The sequence below is a fragment of the Calidris pugnax genome, unplaced genomic scaffold (assembly GCF_001431845.1).
Source record: "Calidris pugnax isolate Ruff unplaced genomic scaffold, ASM143184v1 scaffold75, whole genome shotgun sequence".
Taxonomy (NCBI): Eukaryota; Metazoa; Chordata; class Aves; order Charadriiformes; family Scolopacidae; genus Calidris; species Calidris pugnax.
The window spans coordinates 1,686,002-1,708,414 of record NW_015090908.1 but is presented as its reverse complement, the minus strand read 5'-3'; the positions used below and the strand labels follow the sequence as shown (position 1 = coordinate 1,708,414).

Here is a 22,413-nt window from a genome sequence, read left to right as displayed (position 1 = left end):
AAAAACCCCCAGTGTCCAGCCACTGGTCCCAGGGTGGTCGCATCCTCTCCTGGCTGGGGGGGCACCAGGGGGTTTTGCAGGACCCCGAGCGTGGTTTGGAGAGTTTGCCCCAGGTTGCATTTCTCTTAAAACAAACGAGCAGCAGATGTCGGCTGCAAACCCCGGGCTGTGCCCCTTCCCCCTTTTACACAATAAAAAGCAAACAAAGATAGAAGAAACTTTGCCAAATTTTCATATTTGTTTGGTTTCCCTTCCCCAAAAATGCCGGTAAAGCAGAGGCGGGTGTTAGATGTACTTTCATATTTACTCTCATCACTAAACCCTTCCTCGTCGTTTTCCATTAGCAGAAAGCTACTTCCTCTTAAGCAGCCTTTGTAATATTCGGGGAGGGAGGAATAAACAGTGAGAAAGGAGGGAAAAAAAAATAAAGAAAAAAAAAAAATAACACTCTCATCTCAAGCTAATTAAGCAGAGCAGCTCTGCGTTGTGTCAGCCAGAGTTTACGTATGGCCAGTCGCTCTCCGGGGCTCAGTACATAAAGCAGAGCCCACGAACCCCTTTTCATCCAGCAAACATTCGAGAGGGAAATTTCCTCCCCCCCTACACCATCGCGCGTGGTGTAAAACGAAATAATTTCACCACGAGGAGAATCGGTTCCTTAAAGACGAAAAGAAAGTTTATCCCAGCCCATTGGCCAAGGTTTTTTTTTTTAAAGACGCAAAACCAGCTTCATTTTACCAGCAATAAATGGCTCATTAAAAAAAAAAAACAAAAAACCCAAAAAACACACCTTGATGCAACTACAGCACTTTGTTTGAAAAAGGGCTTACTAGCGGTGTAAAAGATAGACTTAAAACCATGTTAGAAACCACTTCAAGTCAATGTTTTAATCGTGTCCTGAAATTACTTGCATTTTGGTGCTGCAATTAGGGTTTCCACATGCTCTTCTAGGGAGCCCCCAAAATGTTAGGCTGTTCAAAAATTGGTTTCTCTATTCATTGCACAAGCTGCCTGCTGTTTAGTTTTGTTTAAATAGGTAACGCTGCTGTCGTGGGTTTTATGGCTATTGCTGGTGTTACTATTTTTTGCACGCTGTGCCCTAATTTCAACTGCAAAAAGCCAAAGTCGAGTAGTTGCTTTTTAAAAACATAAATCCTCCGTTTATAAAACAGCGTGCCTTTTCCATGCTAATCTGGCTTAAAAAGCTGCAGCAAATAGATAGGAAAAAAAAAAAAATAAAAAAAAATCCAAAACCAAAACCCACACACAAAACCCCAGGCTTCTTGTCAAAACAGATGTAAAATGTCCCAAACACATATTTCTTCAGCAGTTTAGATTGGCTGCATAGTGGAGTGCTGGGGTGGAACAATGCATTTATTCTGTTGTTTCCCAAACGATGTGCTGCCATTAGCCAATGATGGGTTTAAAACCGTTATCTAATATACGACCATTCCTCTCTCTCACGCGGTAATTTAGCAACAAAACCTCCCTTTTTTTTTTTTTTTTTAAAACCGTATTCTAAAATCGCTGGCGGTGGAATTATTATTAGCTTTGCTCCAACGAGGCGGATTTTATTCGTAGGCGTTCAGATTGTCCCTACCTAAAACTTTTTTGGGCTGCGCAATAAAGAACGTGGCGCAGAGCCCCATCTCAACAGGTTTTTGGTTTGCTCAGGAGTGGGTCGCTCTTTGGGGTCTTTCCCATAACCCGGCTTCCAGCTGGGTGGTCAGAGGTGGTTTTTTTGCTCTGTGTTTGCATCCCCTGTAGAGGAAGGTGGCTGTTACCCCCAAACCCTTGGGCTTGCCCCCCTCTTGCCTCTCTCCTTTCTGTGCCTGCCTGTGTACATACACACGCGCGTGCGGTTGAACTGTTGAAAACGCTGTTGACAAATGGCCTGGTGTGGTACAGTGTGGTGTCAAATTCTATCGTTTATGGCGACAAAAAATTACGTTCTGCCAGCAAAAAAACCAAAAAAAAATAAAAAATAAAATAACGACGACGAGATCCTGGAGAAACCCTCTAAAAAAATCGGCAAACTTAGAGGGGTGGTGTGTGATGGATTTCTGAATGGGTTTGTCCCAGCCAGAGGAGTTTTCATGCATAACAGGGGAGTAGCACGTGAAGTCCTGATGGCAAAAAAAAGAAAAACCCTGAAGAAATTGCTATCTGAATTTGGGATCAGCTCCTGTCTTTCCTAGCGAGTGGCGAGCGCTGCAAATGTTGGGGGAGCACGAAAGGATGAGCTCCGTTTGGGCCGGGTTGCTGTGGCCATCCTCCCTTTCCCCTGGGTTTTGGGGAGAGACATGCAAGAAAAGGCTTTCTCCTTGGAGGAACAGTCGTTCCCCTTTGTCTGCGGAAAAAAAAAAAAACATATATATAAAAAATGAGAGGAGCTTTTTGATTAGAAAAATCAGAGCTTTGGGAACTGGTAAAATGCCACCTGGCCTTCCGAACGCCGGCAGGTCACGGCTGCTCTCTCCTCTGGCCACGAGAAGTTTCTCTGTTCTGCTCCACGTAATTATAGACATCTTGCTCCCGTAGCTTCAAGAGAAGCAGGCCCTCCAATTAATGTCATAGGACATTCCAATGGACACGTGCAACTCAGCCTTCCTCCCCCAAATCTCCCCATCCTCATCGCCGGCACCTGTGCGCCGTTGCCTTGCAGCCACCTCTCTCTTTCGACTGCGACTTATTTGAGATGCTCCAAACTGCAAAAAAATGCAGGGGGAAAGATAATGTGTTTTTTCTTACTCCCTTTAGTAGGGAAAATACTGTCCAGCGGAGATTTCAGGAGCATTAGTAAAGGATTATGCAGTCCTAACCCTCGTCCCAGTAAGACCAGTCTACCAGCACCCTCCTTCTTCCCACTCACCACAGCATGGCTTGGGAAGAGCCCTTTGCCTTCCCTGGGTTGGCACTAATAACACCTTTCCCATCTTATTTTGTGCCGGGGGAAGCCACATGCAACATGTGCATGTGGTCCACAGCGCTCTCACAATTGCCCCTTCAGACTTCCAGGGCTGTTTCCAGCCTAAAACACGAGCATCCTATTTCATTTTGTCCTTAAAGAAGCAAACAGATGTTATCTCTGCTGGCCCTGGGAACGACCTAATTCTATAGTTTACGAGAGCAGTACAGTTAACTGGGGGTGTTGTGACACTGGAACTAAGCCCTTTTTTTGTCCCCAAAGCCCTGGTTTTTTTTATACGCATCCTTAGAAAAATGTAAATATGTTTCCTTGACAGGAAGGATTGTAAAGTTTGGTATTTACATTAATAGGCTTGTAGCAGGGAATTTTCATCTTAGTGCATTTAAAGCCCAGCAAAATGCGCTCTGGATCTTCTGTTTACGTTTGTGTCTCTTCTTGGGAAAGAATAAATCTGTTACACAGTGGACACCAAATACATTACAGTCAGCCAGAAAACACTCAGGCTCAAAGACCTTTGAAAGAGAGGGTAGAAAGGAAACGATTTGGAGAACGAGACGCACAAAAGACAAATCTGCCATGGGCTAGATGTATGGAAACTGATCGTAAAGAGTTAGACACGCTCTGCCATGGGCTAGATGTATGGAAACTGATTATCAGTCGTAAAGAGTTAGACACGGACATGGTGGAGGGAAAATGTTGGATAAAAACGAAGGACCACTTAGAAGAGCGGCAAAAGCGTGTTATTACTTAATCCGTCGGGGCCAGGGCTGCGGTAAAAGTCCTATCAGGAAAGATGTGCATCGAAGGGTCATTAAGGGACTACTCAAGGCATACATTTCAGCTCAGTAGACCTAATTTGTCTCCAAATTAGTCAGTCATTCTCACACTGGTCGCCCGTGCAGGGTAGCTCCAATTTTAAGAGCGTACAAAACGTCCTCACTAAAACAAAGGGGAAGATCGCGACGCTTCTGCTTTGCAACCTCCCTCCACATTCCTTCCTTCAGTGCTTTTTGGGGCATATTTCATAGAATTATAGGTAGCGGTGATAAATTAGCCTCGGAGATCATAGCAGCCTCTTACAGAGGCAGGACAGATCCTGTAACCAACACTGAAATCTCTTCTGGGGGCATTTCCTGTCACTCTTTCCCCCTAGCAATATATGTTATTTTTAAATTTATAAATATAATATATATAAATAATTTCTAAATGTTTATAGCTATAGCTCTGAGAATCATTTCCGTGGGGTTCAGCACGACCTCGAAATCTCCCAGCCCGAAACCTCCAGAATTTATATCTTCTTGTAGAGCCATAGGAATAGTTTGATGAGGCCATGAACGTGTAAGGGGAATGCTGCCGCAACCCCAAGCACAAAGTGAGCTCGACATGTAATCAGGGAATTACAGCTGCTGGTGGGGGAAAGAGCACGTTTCAGGTAGCTTTTCCCTTCCTTTCCCTTCCCTACTCCCTGTCCAGCTTCACAGAAAATTAGGGAGGGGGGAAAAAAAAAAAAAATCTGATTAAATTGCTGTGCCATAAAAAAAATGCACCGGACCAGATCGTCGGCTGGCTCCGAGGAACCTTGCTGTTCCTTGCTGGCTGATGATCCCATCAGACATCTCAGTGGGTTGCTCTAACTGACTTGGAGAGTGCTGTACACCATTGTTTCTGATTTACTTCAGCAAATTTGGAAGCGAGGAAAAAAACAAGAAGTCCTCCAACTGGATGGTAGCAGCCTAATTAATGATTAGTTCTCGAGAATTAACACAGCAGAAATATTTTCCGGGGGAAAAAAAGAAAATGGGAAAAAAAAATAAAAAAAAAAATCGAGCTCTAGGCACCCCAGCATTTAATTAGATTTGTAGTTGTAGAAGATGACCACTCAGCAACAACAACTAATCATACATAAATAACAAATTAACTCAGCCAGCCAATAAATCAGAGTAAGGCAGCCCTTACCCTCATACCCGTCTTCTTAACCATTTCCACTCCAGACCCAGCCCACAGCAGACGGTCTACCCAGCCTGTGCCAGGGCATAGCAACTGTGCCATAGGGGCCAGCTTTTGCAATGCCCTTGTCTTTTTCAGCAGCAAAAAGGGCTCTTCTCCAGCAAGCACCCCCTCAGCTGGGCTCTTTGTTAGGCTTTGCTTAACCTCCCTGGCACTGCTGGAGCTTCTATTTTCTCTGGATGGGCAGGCAAGGTGGGCATTTGGGCTCTTGGACCTCTTTGGGATGTGCTTTTCCTGCAAAAAAACAGGGATTTCTTGCTGTGGGGTGGGGGTGTTTTGGCTAGTAAAATAGAGGATCTCCCTTTGATCTTCTTCCACAATCTGTCACCCTTAGAGTCCGAGGTTTTCAGCGTTTAGCAGTAAGGAGAATTTTCCATTGGAAAGGGAAAAAAAAAATAAATTTAAAAAAAAAATCAGCCTTCCTCCATGAAAAATGAGCAGTCACATCACGGGAAGCAGCATCAGGAACCTGGAGATGGGAAGACCTTGTTGGTGCAAAAGGGACAAGGAGGTTTTTGGTACCACTCCCATAAAAATGTTAGATAAGCAACAACAACTCTTAAGCCCGGTTGCCAACAAGAGGGTTTCCAAGAGGTCTGAGCCTTTTTGGGTAGAAAAGGTGTCTTTGAACTCATCCTCTGAACTGAACCCTGGAAAGGCAGGGCTGATGCTCTCCCAAACCAAGCAGCCAGTGGGTGTTTGTCAGCGTTTTCATCCTGCGCCTCCCCAGGAAAGGGGCAACGGGGCAGCCAGGCACCCCCAGACCTCTCCCAGGGTCTGTCTTTGTGAGCCTTCATGTGGTTTGGGATTAGTTTCTGGGTGGTTTTTTTTTTTTTTGGCTTTGGCGTGGTGGCAACGGATGGGAGTTAGGCAGTCTCACACAGATTGCAAAAGTGATCAGACATCAAAAAAAAACCAACCCAAAAAACCCCCCCTTGTGCCTTGCACTGTAGAGAGAGCTGGACGTGAGCTATAGTTTATCCTCTTCCTCCCATCTTCTCCTCTCCATCTTTTAACCACAGCTCAGAAAACAGAAAAGGGCTTGAGGGGGGGGGAGGGAAGGGGGGTAGAGATACAGATGTCTACTGGTTCAGCTTGATATATATTTTTGGAAAAGTTCCAGTAAGTCTGTACTAGCTTTAATTGAATTCCTAATAAGATAGTTTTGCCTTGTTAACTGCCACCCCCAAGAAGAAGCTTTACCATTTCCTTAAGAGATATTAGACCTGCCAAACGCATGCTTTAAAATATGAATGAATTAGGTTCCAGATTAATTTAGCCACCAAAAATCCTCATGCAGTAATTTATGTGATTAAGCCTTCAATTTAAGCTGTTTGGGCCACCTTTAAAAGTCATGTGTTTGTGCTTAAATGTAAATAAACCTAATTGCTCAGCTAAGAGGGATGAGGGGGGGATCGCGGCTGTACTGAGGCTCCTATTAAAAAAAAAAAATAAAATAAATCAGCTTGGAAAATTCAGTAGGGCAGGATGGAGCGAGGGAGAGGCTTTCATGCAGAAAGCAGCATTTTGCACGACTGGGGCACTCCCCCAGCACATCCTCATCCAGTGTCCCCAGCACCAGGCTCCTTAATAAAATTAATCTGCCAGAGGGATCTCACACAGCCACAAACGCGCAATATTTAAGACCTGACCCTTACGGCGTGTTTCATGTGCGCCATGATGAAATCTCGCCGTGTAATATGGCTTGTTAGAAGAAATTCCTGGCCTGGAGGGGAAGCTCAGAAAAATCATGGGGATGTTCCGGAAAAAAAAAACAAACAAAAAACCAAAAAACAACCAAAAAAACCCCACACACAACAAAAATAAGAGCAGGCTCAGGAGAAAGGCAAACAGGCATATCCCTTCTGGCATAAAATTTTCCATTGGTAACAGGGGGAGTTTATCTTTAGTTAAGAAGAAGAAGAAAGGACTTTAATCCCTCTGCAGAAAGCACTCCTGGGGAGCTCTGCGGGACCCTCCGTACCCCTGTGCCATCACCCCACAAATGCTGTTGGGAGCTTGCTTGCAAATCATGGGGATGTTCCGGAAAAAAAAAACAAACAAAAAACCAAAAAACAACCAAAAAAACCCCCCACACAACAAAAATAAGAGCAGGCTCAGGAGAAAGGCAAACAGGCATATCCCTTCCGGCATAAAATTTTCCATTGGTAACAGGGGGAGTTTATCTTTAGTTAAGAAGAAGAAGAAAGGACTTTAATCCCTCTGCAGAAAGCACTCCTGGGGAGCTCTGCGGGACCCTCCGTACCCCTGTGCCATCACCCCACAAACGCTGTTGGGAGCTTGCTCGCCCTGTAACACAAACACACCACACACACACACCTCTCCAAAATGCACTCAGGACAGAGCGTTGCCAGCTTTTCATTGCCAAAAGGAAAGCGGTGAGATACTGTTTGTTGCTGGTCCTCTGTATTTCAACGTATATATAACGGCACTTATGTACGTTTAAGATAAAAGCTGTAAAAAGCAGAGACTCTGGGGGAAAGAGGTGCTGCAGGCACCAGAGGCACAGCCCAGGAGGAGCCCCAGCATCCCTGAGTGCTTGGCAATGCCACCCACCCTGAGCGCAAGGGTAGAGCATGGTGGCACCCTCCCCAGGAGCATATCGATAGATGTCAGCAATAACACCCCCATACCAGCAGCACAGAATCATCATGGTTGGAAAGGACCTTTGAGATCATCGAGCCCAACCATACATACACACACATAAAAAAACCCCAACCTAACAATCTCAGGCACTAGAGCACGCCCTGAAGTGCCACCTCTACACGGTTCTTAAATACCTCCAGCGTTGGTGACTCCACCACCTCCCTGGGCAGGCCGTTCCAGTGCCTGACCACCCTCTCAGGAAAGTCATTCTTCCTGATATCTCATCTAAACCTCCCCTGCCCCAACTTCAGACCATTTCCTCTGCTCCTGTCATTAGTCCCTTGGGAGAAGAGGCCAACCCCCACCTCTCTCCACCCTCCTTTCAGGGAGTTGTAGAGGGCAAGGCGGTCTCCCTTCAGCCTCCTCTTCTCCAAACTCAACATGCCCAGTTCCCTCAGCCTCTCCTCGTAGGACTTGTTCTCCAGACCCCTCCCCAGCTTGGTGGCTCTCCTCTGGACACGGTCCAGCCTCTCAACGTCCTTCTTGTAGTGAGGGGCCCAAAACTGAACACAGCACTTGAGGTGAGGCCTCAACAGTGTCCAGCACGAAGGTACTATGGGCACAGCAGTGCTCTCAGGAGAAAAAACATCCAGGTCACAATCAAAGGAGTTGGGATGGGGAAAAAGAGCTTTTTGGCGTGTCAAAACCAAGCACCTATCTCCTCATCCCTGTCGCGTGCTTCCCACCAGGGCGCCCAGCACCACCTCCAGGCTAGGTACACACCAAATCACATCCCACAGGCACCTCTTACCAATTCTTGGGAGCTTATTAAGGCTTTCCTCCCCGTGAATGCACAGGCAAGGTAGCCCAGCAGGCTGAGGCACACCGGGCATCGGTGGGTGTCACAGCGTCCACACCAAATCACATCCCACAGGCACCTCTTACCAATTCTTGGGAGCTTATTAAGGCTTTCCTCCCCGTGAATGCACAGGCAAGGTAGCCCAGCAGGCTGAGGCACACCGGGCATCGGTGGGTGTCACAGCGTCGGGTGGGTGGTAGGAATTGAGCCCATGCAAGAGTAACTGCATGGAACCAGAGAGGTTTGTGCTATGGCAATGCCTCTGGAAATACTAGGAAATTGCCACCATGGAAACGTCCCCATAAGGTACCGGGACATAAAACTACACAATAAAAACAGGCCAGATGAAATAATATTGTCTTTAAAAAATATATCTATGCCTACAACACATTAATGTGTATTTTTTACACACTAGATACGGTGGCTATTCTGCATCTTTTAAAGGAATTTATTATTTAGCTTTGTGATCTCCGGAAATTTCTAATATCACCAGGTCCTTTTTGCTGCCTCTAATTGCAAGCGCAGTGCTTCAGGCACAACCCTGCAATCTCTGTCCAGCTTGGTGGGGTTTTATGCACTGAACAACCAAATATCTTTTTTTATTATTATTATTTTTCAGCCTTTGCCATAAGAAGGGCTGCTTAATAGATTGATGTCATTACTAGCACTAAATAATCTCTCCTTTGTACCATACGGGTCTGAAATGTCCGCTGTTGGAGGGGAGCTGGAGCATGGTTGAGCCTCTGCTATTGCACCACCTTCCCCACAGAGAAGGGGCAAGCTCACACTTGGGTTTTGATGAAGAAAGGTGGCTTTTTTTTTTTTTTTTAACCAGAGCAGCAGGTTTTGAACTGTTCGAGCCACAGCTCATGCCCCAACAGCAAGGGAGATCAGAGCATCCTTTTCCAGCGATCCCCCCAGAAACATTGAAAACACACAACCTAGCGAAAGATATTCCTTGTGATAACTTAATGCACACAAAAAGGGAATTTGCAACTGTTTTACGTGTTCAAGCCAGAGAAATTAGCAGAAGAGAGTGCCATAAAAAGATCCCATCACCCCAAAATATAATTACAGGTACCCCTGGCCAATAAACACCATGAGCCCAGAAGGCTGAGGATATGAGGTAGCATTTTCAGCCATGAATTAGGAGCTCAAAACCCCAATTTTCAATACGACTGAGTTAGTCCAAAAACTTTACTTGCAAGTGCTGTTATTTTGTAAATCAGGCACTACTTGCACTCTTGGTGTACGGCAAAAAGTTAAACTATTTTTTAAAGTGCTTGAGGAGCCAAAGGGAAACAGACATGACTTTGAGAATTGTAGCTATTTCTTAGCTGTGAATTATATCAGAACGAAAGAGAAACACCTGGCTTAAAAAGTGAGACACTTCAAATATATTTTCCTTTTTTGATACTGGTTTATTATTCTTAAATGCATCACCATTGGCCCATTTTTGCTGCAATTAGAAAGGCGTTTTTTATTATTTTTTTTTTTAAGTACCACATAACACTTGAGTAGGTATGCATGCGACTACCCAGTATATTTGAGATCTGTCCATTCAATCCTACTCCTACAGAAAAAAAAAACCTTCTGTTTGTAGCATATTTGGTGCTGTCTCTTAACACTCTAATGTCACTAGTCGTGCAAATCGGTTGTGATGTATTTTTGATCCCCCGTGTCATTCCTACTTAGTCTTTTATTCAAACGCTACTACATGAGTTCTCACACAGCTCAAGCAACATTTGCATTTATTTTAAAAGACAAACCCTCCTTGTAGATTGGAAATCCATGGACTCCCCTATTGAATTACTTATCCCCTGCACCGATCAGTCTGCCCTTCAGTTCTTCGTACCACCAGGCAGGTGGTTAAATCACACATACACACGCAGCCAAAATATTTCAAGATGAGGGGCTTTTCAGTTGTTTCTCCCGTGCCACACCAGCAGACCCAGCCTGACAAAGAAGCTTGGGGAAGCCCAGGGGATCAATTCCACCCAAACTTTCCTGTTGCATGCAAAGATGCAGCTCATCCGTGCCAACTGTAGTCCCCTACGCTGAGCAGCCCCAGCAGAAGCCTGTCTTAACCTTGCATCTTAGCAAGGTCCTCCAAGCTGCACCCTTCCCGTGAAAAGGCTGTTTGCCCATGCTGTTGGAACAACCAACTTGTCCCTTGGGGCTGATAGAAGCCAGTGCAGAGGACAAGCTGTAGGGACCACACATCAGCGTGGCCACCAAGCACAAGGTATGCTCCTGGGGATGGACTAGTGTTGATCATGCCCTGGAGCTGGGCATGGTCCCTTTCATGGGACAAGACCAGCATAGCCCAAACACACTTTGGGAGGCAAGGACCAACACTGCTGTAGCAGATGCAAAAAGAAAGCAGAGATGAAAAGCTTCCTGGACCTCTCACCAGGAGCCCAGGACAGGATTCTACACCTAAAGCTTTGCAGGGGATTGGGTTGCTGGGACTGTTTGGGTCACTGGTGAATTTAGAGTTGCAGTTGTGCTTTGTAGGTGCAAACGTGGCCAGAGAGGTACTTGCAGCCATGGCATGATCAAGGAGGTGACTCAGGAAAGTTGTTGGGCCAGCAGTGCAACACACAGCAGAACTTCTGCCGCCAATCTCTCTGGCCATGTCCAGCGTGTTCACTTGTTGGTGGCATGTGTGTGAACTGGCCGTGTCATGGGGATGCCAACATCAGAGAAGACAAACTAGCCCTGATGAGGGGCCTGGAGCATCTTCCTTATGAGGAGAGGCTGAGGGACTTGGGTCTTTTGAGTCTGGAGAAGAGAAGACTGAGGGGGGGGTCTGATCAATGCTGATAAATACTTAAAGGGAGGGTGTCAGGAGGATTGGGCCGGTCTTTTTCGGTGGTGCCCAGAGATAGGACAAGAGGAAATGGGCACAAACTTGAATGGAAGAAGTTCTAGCTAAACATGAGGAGGACCTTCTTTGCTGTGAGGGTGGCAGAGCCCTGGCAGAGGCTGCCCAGGGAGGTGGTGGAGTCTCCTTCTCTGGAGACGTTCAAACCCTGCCTGGACACGTTCCTGTGGGACCTGCTCGGGCAGGGGGTTGGACTGGATGACCTCCAGAGGTCCCTTCCAACCCCATGTCATCTGTGAACACAGCTCCAGCCTGAGTGTTCAGCCCTTTGCAGACACTGCTGGGACCCCAGCCTTTCACCCTGGTCCCCCACCCCCAGGCATCTCACAGTAGGACAGGAACCCTCAAATTTGGGCTCTCTGCTTCTCTGGCTGCCAACATCCCAGCACCATGTGGGAGTGTAGCACCATCAGGCTTTACCACAGGCAGGTCCAGGAGACATCAGATGAGGCTGTTCCTCACATTTTCATTTTCTTAGGAAACTCAGAAGTTGTTTTTTTTTTTTTCAAAAAGAAAAACAGCATTTGGCAGTGAGTAGAGGGTGGGGATTCCTGCCAAGGCCTGGACAGCTGTACCTTCTTCACTAGCAAGTTGTGTGATCAGCGAGGGCTGTGCTGAGAGCCAAGAGGAGTTACCATAGCTGCCACATTGCATTTTGCTGATCCTCCCTCTGGGAGACACCTTAAAGAAACAAACCCACCCTAACAGCTACGCCAGCACTCGCGCTCCACCGCGCATCAGAGGAAAACTATGGGTGACCTCTCGAGGTTTGTGTTTTGAGTTTCCTCCCCGCTCCCCTCCCCCCCCCCATTTCCCCAAATTCCAGCTTTTCTGATCCGAGATGAGGGGACGGGGAGGACGACAGGAGTTGATACCAAACTGTTTTTTTTCCATTTTCTGCAGCCTCGCTTGTGTCCAAAAAAAGACCACCTAACCCCTCCCATGGGTTGGGGTGGCTGGACCTTCCCAGCAGTTGAAATAACCCAGGAAATTGTGCAAAAAAAAGCCCCAGCAGGTCCCATCCCACCCGGCTGGAGGCACGCACAGCTCTGAAGCCAGGGACTGACCCACCCCAGCCCGTGCTGTTTGTTGCGTTGCAAATCTCGACTTCTTAAAAATGGCTTCTTAAAAAAAAAAAAAATAGCAGAAGGGAAGAGTCATGTCAGGAGGAGGGAGGGAGGTGTAATGAACGTGGAGGAGCTTGGAGGAGAACTGATGGGCTGTGCCTGGCTTGCAGCAGATACCCACCAGGAGCACTCCTGCGAGTCCCGGGCCAGAGGGAAAATTCTGCTCCCCTCCCAGCAGAACGGGTAACAAAATGAAAGTCTCTCCCATTTCTATTTAAACAGAAAATTATTCTTCCTTTTCTTTAGGAGGAAAAGCAAGAAACCCGTTTCCAAGTGTTACCCCCGCTCTATGTGTCCCCTGCATGACAGCCAAGCACCCCCCCAGGCTTCAAGATTTATTTTTAAGCTCAGTGAAAACAACCTTCTGACCTCCAAAGCCTTCCTTCCTTCGCTTAGCCTGCCATGTATATTTGTTTCCATTATAAAGCTCATTTTCCTTAAAAACCATCTCAAAAAGGATACTTACAAGGAGCTGGGCTTGCTCCAAAGCCACACTGAGGTACTCAGTCCCAAAACTGTTGAGCCCCAATGACGCACAAACATATCTAGCGGCTTTCCCTGTCCTAGAAGCCCCCTAATTAGCAGTTTCCCAGGCTCAGAGAGATCTGTTTGATTAAAAAAAAAAAAAAAAAGGTGGAAAGTCACAGGAGCTCTTGCTGACTCAGCATCTGCTGGCACTAGAGGGCAGGATATACTATATTAAAGAGCGATGTGGGTTTGAGGTTGTATCCAAAGGGCACACCTTGTGTATGTCCAACGGGGGGGGGGTATCTGGGAGCAACCAGGAGCTACCTCACTGCACAAAGCAAGGAGGACACAGGTTTTGCATGGATCACACCCCACAGCAGCCATCACCAGGACAACAGCCGGCTGCTTTGCCAGCTTTGTCAGTAATTTCGAGGTGGAACACCTTGCCTCGCAAGGGAGATGCTCTGGGCAGCATTCACTGACACCATGTGGCAGTTCCCCATCAAAAACATTTGTCAGGTCTATGCAGCAGGCTACACTGCGAGTGCTGCAAGCCCCTATTCTTGAAAAAATCACACTTTTCATGCACATCACCCATCTGATGCTAAGGCAGCTGCCAACATGCCCTTTCCATATAGAAAACCTGTATTTAAAAAAAAAAAATCTCATTACTTCCTCTGGTGTGTTTCTCCACATAAATATGATTCAAGCTGTACTGTCCTTAACGGGAGATTTTTAGATCAGTTCCAAACAAAACAAGTTTGCTCCATCACTTGATTGACATCCACTTCAATAAACAACCAACATTTTAAACGATTACTCCAAGTGCAGTCCCTTTCATTATTGGAGACCTCACAGAGCCACCAGGCTTCGAGAGCAAAATAATTTGTGGTCTAGACAGACAAGGGAAACCTCTCTGAAGCCTCCCAGGCCTCCTTGCAGGGGGTGCAAGCCCTGCATCACGCTGGATGCAGACAGTCATGTACACGACTGCAAAAAACACTGTGGGCTAAGAGCCAGGAGCAGCAGGTTGCACCCTGAATAAGCCATTTTATTCTCTATTTTTTTTGACATCATAACTTGTAATATGTGATAGCAGCTACACGTTGTACCAGTGCCACAAATCCCTGCCAGCCTGTGCCTACCGGCAGCCCCGCAGACGCCACGACTGCAGAAAATACTGTGGGCTAAGAGCCAGGAGCAGCAGGTTGCACCCTGAATAAGCCATTTTATTCTCTATTTTTTTTTTTGACATCACAACTTGTAATACGTGATAGCAGCTACACATTGTACCGGTGCCACAAACCCCTGCCAGCCTGTTCCTACCGGCAGCCCCGCAGACGTGGTGCAGGCAGAGGATGCCACAGGCATCGCTCCTGGCTGCTGGTACCCACAGAAAGCATCCACCCTTCCCTGAGCGACTGAACTCCTTAAAAAAAATAATAAATAAATCAAAGTATGGGGGCACAAACTAACGAGCTGAGCCCCACCGAAATGCTGTACCCACAGGGCACTACGGAATCATGGAATTATCAGAGCTATGGGGGCACAAACTAACGAGCTGAGCCCCGCCGAGATGCTGTACCCACAGGGCGCTACAGAATCATGGAATTATCAGAGTTGGATGGGACCTTCTAGAGAACATCTAGTCCCAACTCCCCTGCCAAAGCAGGGTTGCCCAGAGCACATCACTCAGGAGCATCCAGGTGGGGCTTGAAGATCTCCAGAGAAGGAGACTCCACCACCCTCCCTGGGCAGCCTCTGCCAGGGCTCTGCCACCCTCACCCCAAAGAAGTTCTTCCTCACATTGGAGTGGAACTTCCCATGGTCCAGCTTGTGCCCGTTGCCCCTCGTCCTGTCACTGGGAACCACTGAGAAGAGTCCGGCTCCATCCTCCCTCAACCCACCCTTTAGACCCTTGGAAGCATTGAGAAGGTCTCCCCTCAGCCTTCTCTTCTCCAGGCTCAAGAGCCCCAGCTCTCTCAGCCTTTCCTCATCAGGGAGATGCTCCAATCCCTTAATCATCTTTGTTGCCCTACGCTGGACTCTCTCCAGCAGTTCCCTGTCTCTCTTGAACTGGGGAGCCCAGCACTGGAGGCAGGATTCCAGTTGTGGCCTCCCCAGTGCAGAGCAGAGGGGGAGAATGACCTCCCTCCACCTCCTGGCCACACTCTTCCCTACGCAGCCCAGGATCCCATTGGCCTCTTGGCCACAAGGGCCCATTGCTGGCCTATGGAAGGTGTGCTATCTACCAGGACTCAGATCTTTCTCCTCAAAGCACTGCGATCCATGCAGCCCAGGATCCCATTGGCCTCTTGGCCACAAGGGCCCCTTGCTGGCATATGGAAAGTGTGCTATCTACCAGGACTCTCAGATCTTTCTCCTCAAAGCACTGCGACGCTTTAGCACAGGGCGAGCCCTGGCTGTGTCACAGCAGAGACAGTCTGCCCAGCACCCCCCATCCAAAAAGCTGCATTTTAAGCAGAGAACACCTGAAAACAGCACAGGAGGAGTTTCAGGACTGTAATCAAGATACTGGGTTGAGGAGATGAGAAGGACAAAAACCTCAAAAAATATGGCCGTTCCATATATTTCATAGAAGAGAACCATCAAGAGCTGCTGAGTGGGAGAAAAGTGGGGGTTTGGTTGCCAGTTTGGGAATGGGGATGTCTCCTCTCTGCTTTGCTGCTAGGGAAAAAAAATAATAGAGTCTGCAACTGTACATGCTTGGCTGCTAGGAAATGGGGTGTTTTGCAGGAGAGCAAGGTTAGGAGCCTCTGCAGAGGGGATGGGATATGATCTGAGGGATATGGTGTAGGGGAGGACTTTGTAGAGCGCGGTTGATGGTTGGACTCGATGATCCCAAGGGTCTCTTCCAACCTCAATGATTCTATGATGGCTGATGAACGAGCCCTGACACTTCCTCCCATCTGCTCTGTTCATCTCCAGCCCATGTTTGCACTGCTGTTTTTTGGCACACCTGTGCCCCTGGTGCTACTGAAGGTTGGGGTTGGTTCTGCTCTGGCCACTTAGCTGAAGGTCCCTTGTTGGGGCAGCTTACACCAGAGCCTCCAGGCTAATTAGAAAGCTGCACTTTCCTTACCACCTGCCATTGCACACGATGAGGGCCAGCAGGCTTTGCTCTCCTCCCACCAGGAGCCTACCCTGGGGAGACTCATCCACACTGCACCACGTTGACCTGCTCCTGGTTCAGACCCAACTTGCCCATGAGATTTTGGTTGATGGATGGTGCCTCGGTCCCCCTTCTGAAAAAGAAATGTTAATAATACTTTTCCTTTGGGTGCCTGTTCCCTGCCCACCTTGTAACCTCCTCCCAAGACAGGACCTTCCTACAAAGAGGGCATGTAGAGAAGGGATCCTCATAGAGCCAGGCTTTTTTTTTTTTTTCCTCTGCCTATAGCTCTGTGCCTCCCAGCCAGCCCATCCTCCTTGCTGGTTGTGTCATCCCCCCCAACTCTACAGCAGAGAACATCCTCCCAGTACCCTGTATTTTTAGGTGCTTTTTGCATCCCAGAGGGATCTGAGCGCTGCCAAACGGAAACTGGCTCTGCTCTGGGGCCAAGCTGAGCAGCCCCATCTACGAGCTATTTATACGCCTTTCACAGCTTCTCATTTCGGTGATCTAAATTGCAGATGTGCAAACCCTTCGGATTTGGAGGGAGACAAAACGGAAGGAAAAAGGTTAAAGCAGCTCTGTGAGTCACTCCAATGCGCGACCTATTGTTGATTTAGAAACCTACCTCGGCAGTAAATACAGAATAAAGTTCTCCAAACTGTTTAACCTTTTGTATTCTGGCCAGCAAAACAAAAATAAAGGAGAACAAAACATCCCTCCGGAGTCGGAAAAGCAACAGATCTGGAAAACCCTGCAGTGGGGACTTAGTACCAAGAAAAAGTTGACCCAAAAGGAGTGACCTAAAGATGGGATGGGTGGGGGAAGAGGGGAGGGAACAAAAACAGAGCAGCAGACATGAAAGGCAGAGGGGTGTACACACTCATTAGTGGAGCAGATAATGAAGAAAGCACAGAGAGCAGGCTGTGCTGCTCTCCGGGCACTGCTCCAGGCAGCACAACATGGCAAAAGCAAGCAGCAGCTTTCAAAGGGAGGACAGAGAGGCTGCACAGCCACAGCACCATGAAAAAAAAAAGGCAATACAGGCCAAATCCTGCTCCTGCTGAAGCCCACAGTGAAGTTCTGTGTCACCAGGCAGCAGCACCCACTTGGTGCAGCCCAAGGGGTTTGCAGCTGGATAGTTGCACAGACTCCACACGTTAATTATAATCACAAATTATTTTATCCACAGGCCTTCTGGTTGGTGCTTTTTTGGTGGGGAGGGTGCTTAGAAGCACCATGCTGAAGGCAAAGGACATCTCAACTGCCTAAGTTGGGAAGAGCTCGGTGAATAACTGCAAATGGGCATCACATACATGTAGACAGGAGGATTCACAGGAGAATAATTCTCATGGGAGAATTAGCTTTTCTGCAGGGAAATAAGTCTTCCTGTGCAGGCATCGGTGTTGAAGAAGATCTGCAGGGGGCTGGCACTGAAGATAGAGCAGGCTGTGCGTGGAGGTGTTCTTATCTCAGCTTTGGAAACCCCTGCAAATGTGTTTTGTTGGTTTTTTTTTTAAGGCAGCTGAACCATGCAGCCCCCCAAGATGCTGTTGAATCATTTTTGTCTTCAAAGCACGGGGTGTAGCAGCGGAAGGAGAGAGGTTTCCCTGGGATTTGAGGCACTGAGTGGGAGTTGAGAGAAAGGCCAGCATCTGCTGATCTCAGGGTACCACCAGGAGAATACTGCACAAGGATCTCAAGGAGTTCACTTGGGCCAGAGCCATCCTGAGGTCTCCAGTTAAAGCAGAATCACTAAAGAGCAGTGCAAAGTGACCGGGGAAGCCAAAGGGGGCTTTAGAGTCCCAACAGTCGCAATGATTAAAAGGGAAACTGATGAGCAAGCATTTACAGTATAAATCAGACTTTCCTTAAATATTTAGGCATGCTTTAAATCAGCAATGGTTCAGAAACCACCAGAGATTTTGCGGAGATGGGGAGGCATTTTAAAAAAAAAAAAAAGGCAATACCACAGTCAGCACACAGATGCAAAACTCAAGGCAGAGAAAGAGCTGCCTGCATAGTGCTGACAGACAATAATTCAGACCCAAATACCTCTTGGACTGATTTTCTCCCCTGACTTCCTAGATCAGGGGTGCAACCCTCCTCGCTTCCATTTGTACAACAGTGATAACTGCTGTTGAACGCAAGACTGAATTTCTAAGTTTACCAAAAAATAAAATTAAATAAATCATACTGGCACCTGGAGCTTTTCTCTCCACCTTGCTGTGAAAGCCCTCTTGTGTTTCTGCAGCTTTGAACAGCCCATGCTCCTGGTTCCTTCCCCTTCCCACAGCAGACATGAACCGAGAGAAGAGTTCAGAAATCATACTTCAAGGCCCTTTTTTTAGTTTTGGACTCTTCAATGATAACGTGATCAAGATTTTCCACCCGAAGTCCAAAGACTAGAAACATTCCCTATTAAAAATACTACACTAATTAAATACGATATTACCTGCTCTGTTAATATCATGATTTAAAAAATTACATGGGACATTAATAAAATACCAGTAAAGCAGGGCTAATGCTAGACATCACAACAGCAAGAGAGGTTTCTGGTGTAGAAAGGAAAGCAGAAAACATCAAGATTTTTTTCCATTATGGATGTTGAGCGAGCAGTGTTCCCAAATTATGAGCATCTTCAGATATGTTTCTGTACTTTCATCTATTCCTTTTCCCCCCTCTCCTGTAGAGCCTGACACACTAGCATTTGCTTGCTGCAGATAGACTCAAAAGTGCAGGATTCCCCTCCATGCTGCAGTCCCTCCTGAGAAGCATGGTGAGATCTTGGGGAGATGCATCTTTTTGTGTTGTAACTGGTACAGATGATGTTGAGTGGTGGTGGAAGGGAGGTAGAGGGAATTTAAGCATCAGCTTCCTTTGATGCTGAACAACCCCACACCAATTCCATGGGGTGGAGAATTTTGTGCTGCTTTTGAAGCCTTGTGCAAGGAGAAGCATGAAGAAGTGCAATCAGTGCCGGAAATCAGAGCTGCCAGAAGCACATGTGCTCATAAATATCTGGCTATCCTTTTCTGGTATTGAATTGAGCCTGTCAGATGATGATGAGCCCAAAACTGGGAGAAGGCACAACACAGAATCTGAACCAAGAGCTGGAATCATCTCCTGTGCTCTTATCTCAGCAGAGGCAAGTGATGGACCAAAGCACAGAGGGAACAAAGGGAGTTGAGGGCAAGGAAGGAGGAGCAGACCAGGAGGAGAAGGCCAGGAGACCACCAGGAGAGGAAGCAAAGGGCCTTGGAGACCAGGGAAGGGGCAACAGGCAGAACGAGCAGCTTGGGCTGAGACTTAAAAATAAATTAAAATAAATGAGCAGGCATCACACTAACTTGAGGAGCCTGTTAACAGTGGGGATCTCCACTTTGTTGTGCAGACCACAGAGCACTGCATCACATGGATGTTGGGAGCACGATGACTGGGATGAAGGGGGAGCAGCCAGGAGCATTGGGGTCAAGAAAGGGACAGGCTGGAGGCAGAAAGACTCCCAGGAGCCAGCAACACCCTTTTCACACCTACACATGCTGCAGCTACAAAAAAAAAAATAGGTAAAGAGGATAGATTTAAACAGGGTTCCCAGCAAGTGGCTGCAAGCTACTGTGAAGGTTTCCCACTTTCTCTCCCACTCTGGTCCCAATCTTAACCCAAAGTTGAGCTGAAGCTCACACCAACTCTCCTACAGGAGCAGTAGGTCCCTAGCTCTCATCTGCTACCAAGCCTGGGGTAAGTCAAAATTCACCCTAATGGTTTTCCATCTCCCCACCCAGCAGTCAACCAGGCTGTTTTGTTTGATCATGACTACCATGGTCAAAAACCATTGAGTTGAAGCATGACACTACTATTTCACCCTCACTGTGTGCAAGTGCCTACCCTCCACCAGAGCATCACACTGAGCTTGGCCTTCAAACAGCCAAGACTATCTTCCTCTGATCTGTTATTAGGGAAGCGACAGGGACTGATGAACAGACTGGAGCTGAGGCCAAAGAGGTTTAGGGTCCCCTCCAGAGCTGAGATTTTTTTGAAAGGCACTAAGTTTTCTTTGAGACTGCAAGCTTATGTTCCTGTCTGAGAGATTTTATCATTTAGTTCCTCTTTGAAAAACTCAAATCCATAAGATACAAGAGCAAGATTTTCAGGTTTGAAGTACACAGCTGGAAGTCTAGGAGAAGACACAACCTAGTTCAGAGTAGCCCCTACATGTCCCACTACTACAGTGGCCTAGGTCCTCCCCACAGGCATCCCTGGAGAGGCCACAGCTCCCTTTCCTGGAAAGGCATCCCACAGGCATTCCCTTGGCTCTCTTGTGCCTAGACGCAACCCTCAGCCAACAAGACAACTTGGCTGGGTCTCATCAGAGGTGATCCCCTGGCCAGGCAGCAAGTCCACAAAAGCTAAGCATCTCACGCACAGCCTATGCCCATGGGATGTTCTTTGCAGACATAGAAAAGGGGAGTAGATTTCCCCAGAACAGATACAAACCACAATTTCTGCAGTCAGAGCCCGCTTGTGCAACCAGGAACAGCTCCACTGAAAAGAATAATCTCTGCTCTTCCAGTTAATGGAGCGTAGATGGAAATAGTTTGGATGGTCTAATACTAGACAAGTCTTAAGAGCCCCACATTCTGGATTTAAGAACATCCTGTAATCAGAGATGGAACAGCCAACTGATGTGGTGGGAGAAGAACAAGAACATCTCTGAAAGGAAAAGCAATGTTAACTGTTCTTCTTAGTGTCTGGAGTTACTGTGGTATAGCACACCTCAGCCAGGTTTCTTATTCCAGCACTACCTGGCCTGGGGGCAGCATGCAAACAGGTGGAAACAAGTGTAGGTCCTTCCTTCTTACACATCAGGGTGCTTTTGCAGCATGTCCTGTCCTGAAATAGGAAGTGCTCTGGCGTGTTTGCCAAAGAGGGCCTGAGGGGAGGGAAGGGAAGGAAGAAGAAAGTATTTAATAACTCCCAAATAATTTAAAAAAAAAAATCATTAGCTATTATTTCAGCTGTGTGACCTCCTGAAGGGACTTTCTGGAGGGCCGAATTATGCAGTCAACTAAAAATATAAATAAGTATGGGAAGGGCAGAGATCACTTTGTTCAGCCAAATCACGTGGGATGTCAGGTTAAGTTTCCTGTCGGGTGCATCTGTGCGCTTCCAGGAGAGGAGTGTGGCCCAAGGGCTCCCCCAGTCTGAGGACACCTCCCCAGCTGGCAGGCATGGCAGAAGCAAGTGAGATTTTCATCTGGGGAGCCCTGATTTCCAAAGAACTTCCTGCCAGTCCCACCGGGACAGAAGCACATTGCGTTGCTGCAAGGTTCCCAGCTGCAGGTCAAGCGGGCTGCAGCTTCAGACGTGTTTCAGAGACTGACTCCCAGCCAGGGACACTGCTCTGGGTGAGGGCCCTTATCCTTCCCCACTGCAGCACTCAGCCAGGTAGGGCAGTGCCATTCCATTTGCATTTCTTACTTCTTCCACTTTCAAGAAAGAAAAAACACATACAGCAAGAACCAGCCAGTCTTCCAGAGCCCATCTCCTAAAACTTTGTTTCATTCACTCATTTATTGATTCTGATTTAACTAACTGGTAGTTTTAGAGAGACTTTACGTTGAGGAACTGCAGATCCTTAGAAACCTAGTTCCCTTTCAAGTGAGGGTGTAGTAAGAAACACAGCTGATCACATTTGCCAGGAACTGGGGATCACGTGGAAGAGGAGGCTGTCTCCACAAGGTGTGATGTCCAAAACCAGAATCTCTTTAGTTCTCAGTGGTATAACCATGGTTGTGCTCCCTAATAGTTGAACACCAACTTTAGAATATTACATATATATACATACACACCAATATTTACTGATATGGTCAAGTAGTGTATTGTAGGTGCACCCATATGCAGGGAAATGTGCACCCTACATATAGATATGATGAGACAGATCTGTGCCTGAATAAGAGGGGCAACTAGAAGTTTTGGAAAAAAAAAAAAACCAGAAGCATCTTCAACTGGTAAATAGCACAGAGGAATGAAAAGTGCTTAAATTCAGTCACTGCAGACATCCTATGCTTCTCCACACCTATAACATATATTAGAGTCTAAACAGTCTTTTCAGTGGTTCCCAGTGAGAGGACGAGGGGCAATGGGCACAAGCTGGAACATAAGAGGTTCCACTCAAATATGAGGAGAAACTTCTTCACGGTGAGGGTGACAGAGCCCTGGAACAGGCTGCCCAGGGAGGTCGTGGAGTCCCCTTCTTTGGAGATTTTCAAGCCCCGCCTGGATGCTCCTGAGTAACATGCTCTGACAAGCTCTGGGCAATCCTGCTTCAGCAGGGGAGTTGGACTAGATGATCTCTATGGTCCCTTCCAACTCTAAAATTCAGTGAAATTCAGT

At 47.2% G+C, this 22,413-nt stretch overlaps 1 protein-coding gene across 1 annotated transcript in view; it reads left to right on the top strand.

Annotated features, from left to right (window-relative positions):
* TWIST2 (twist family bHLH transcription factor 2) overlaps positions 1 to 22,413 on the top strand; it is a 43,494-nt gene that overhangs the window by 1,349 nt on the left and 19,732 nt on the right. The gene's annotated exons all lie outside the window — the stretch shown is intronic.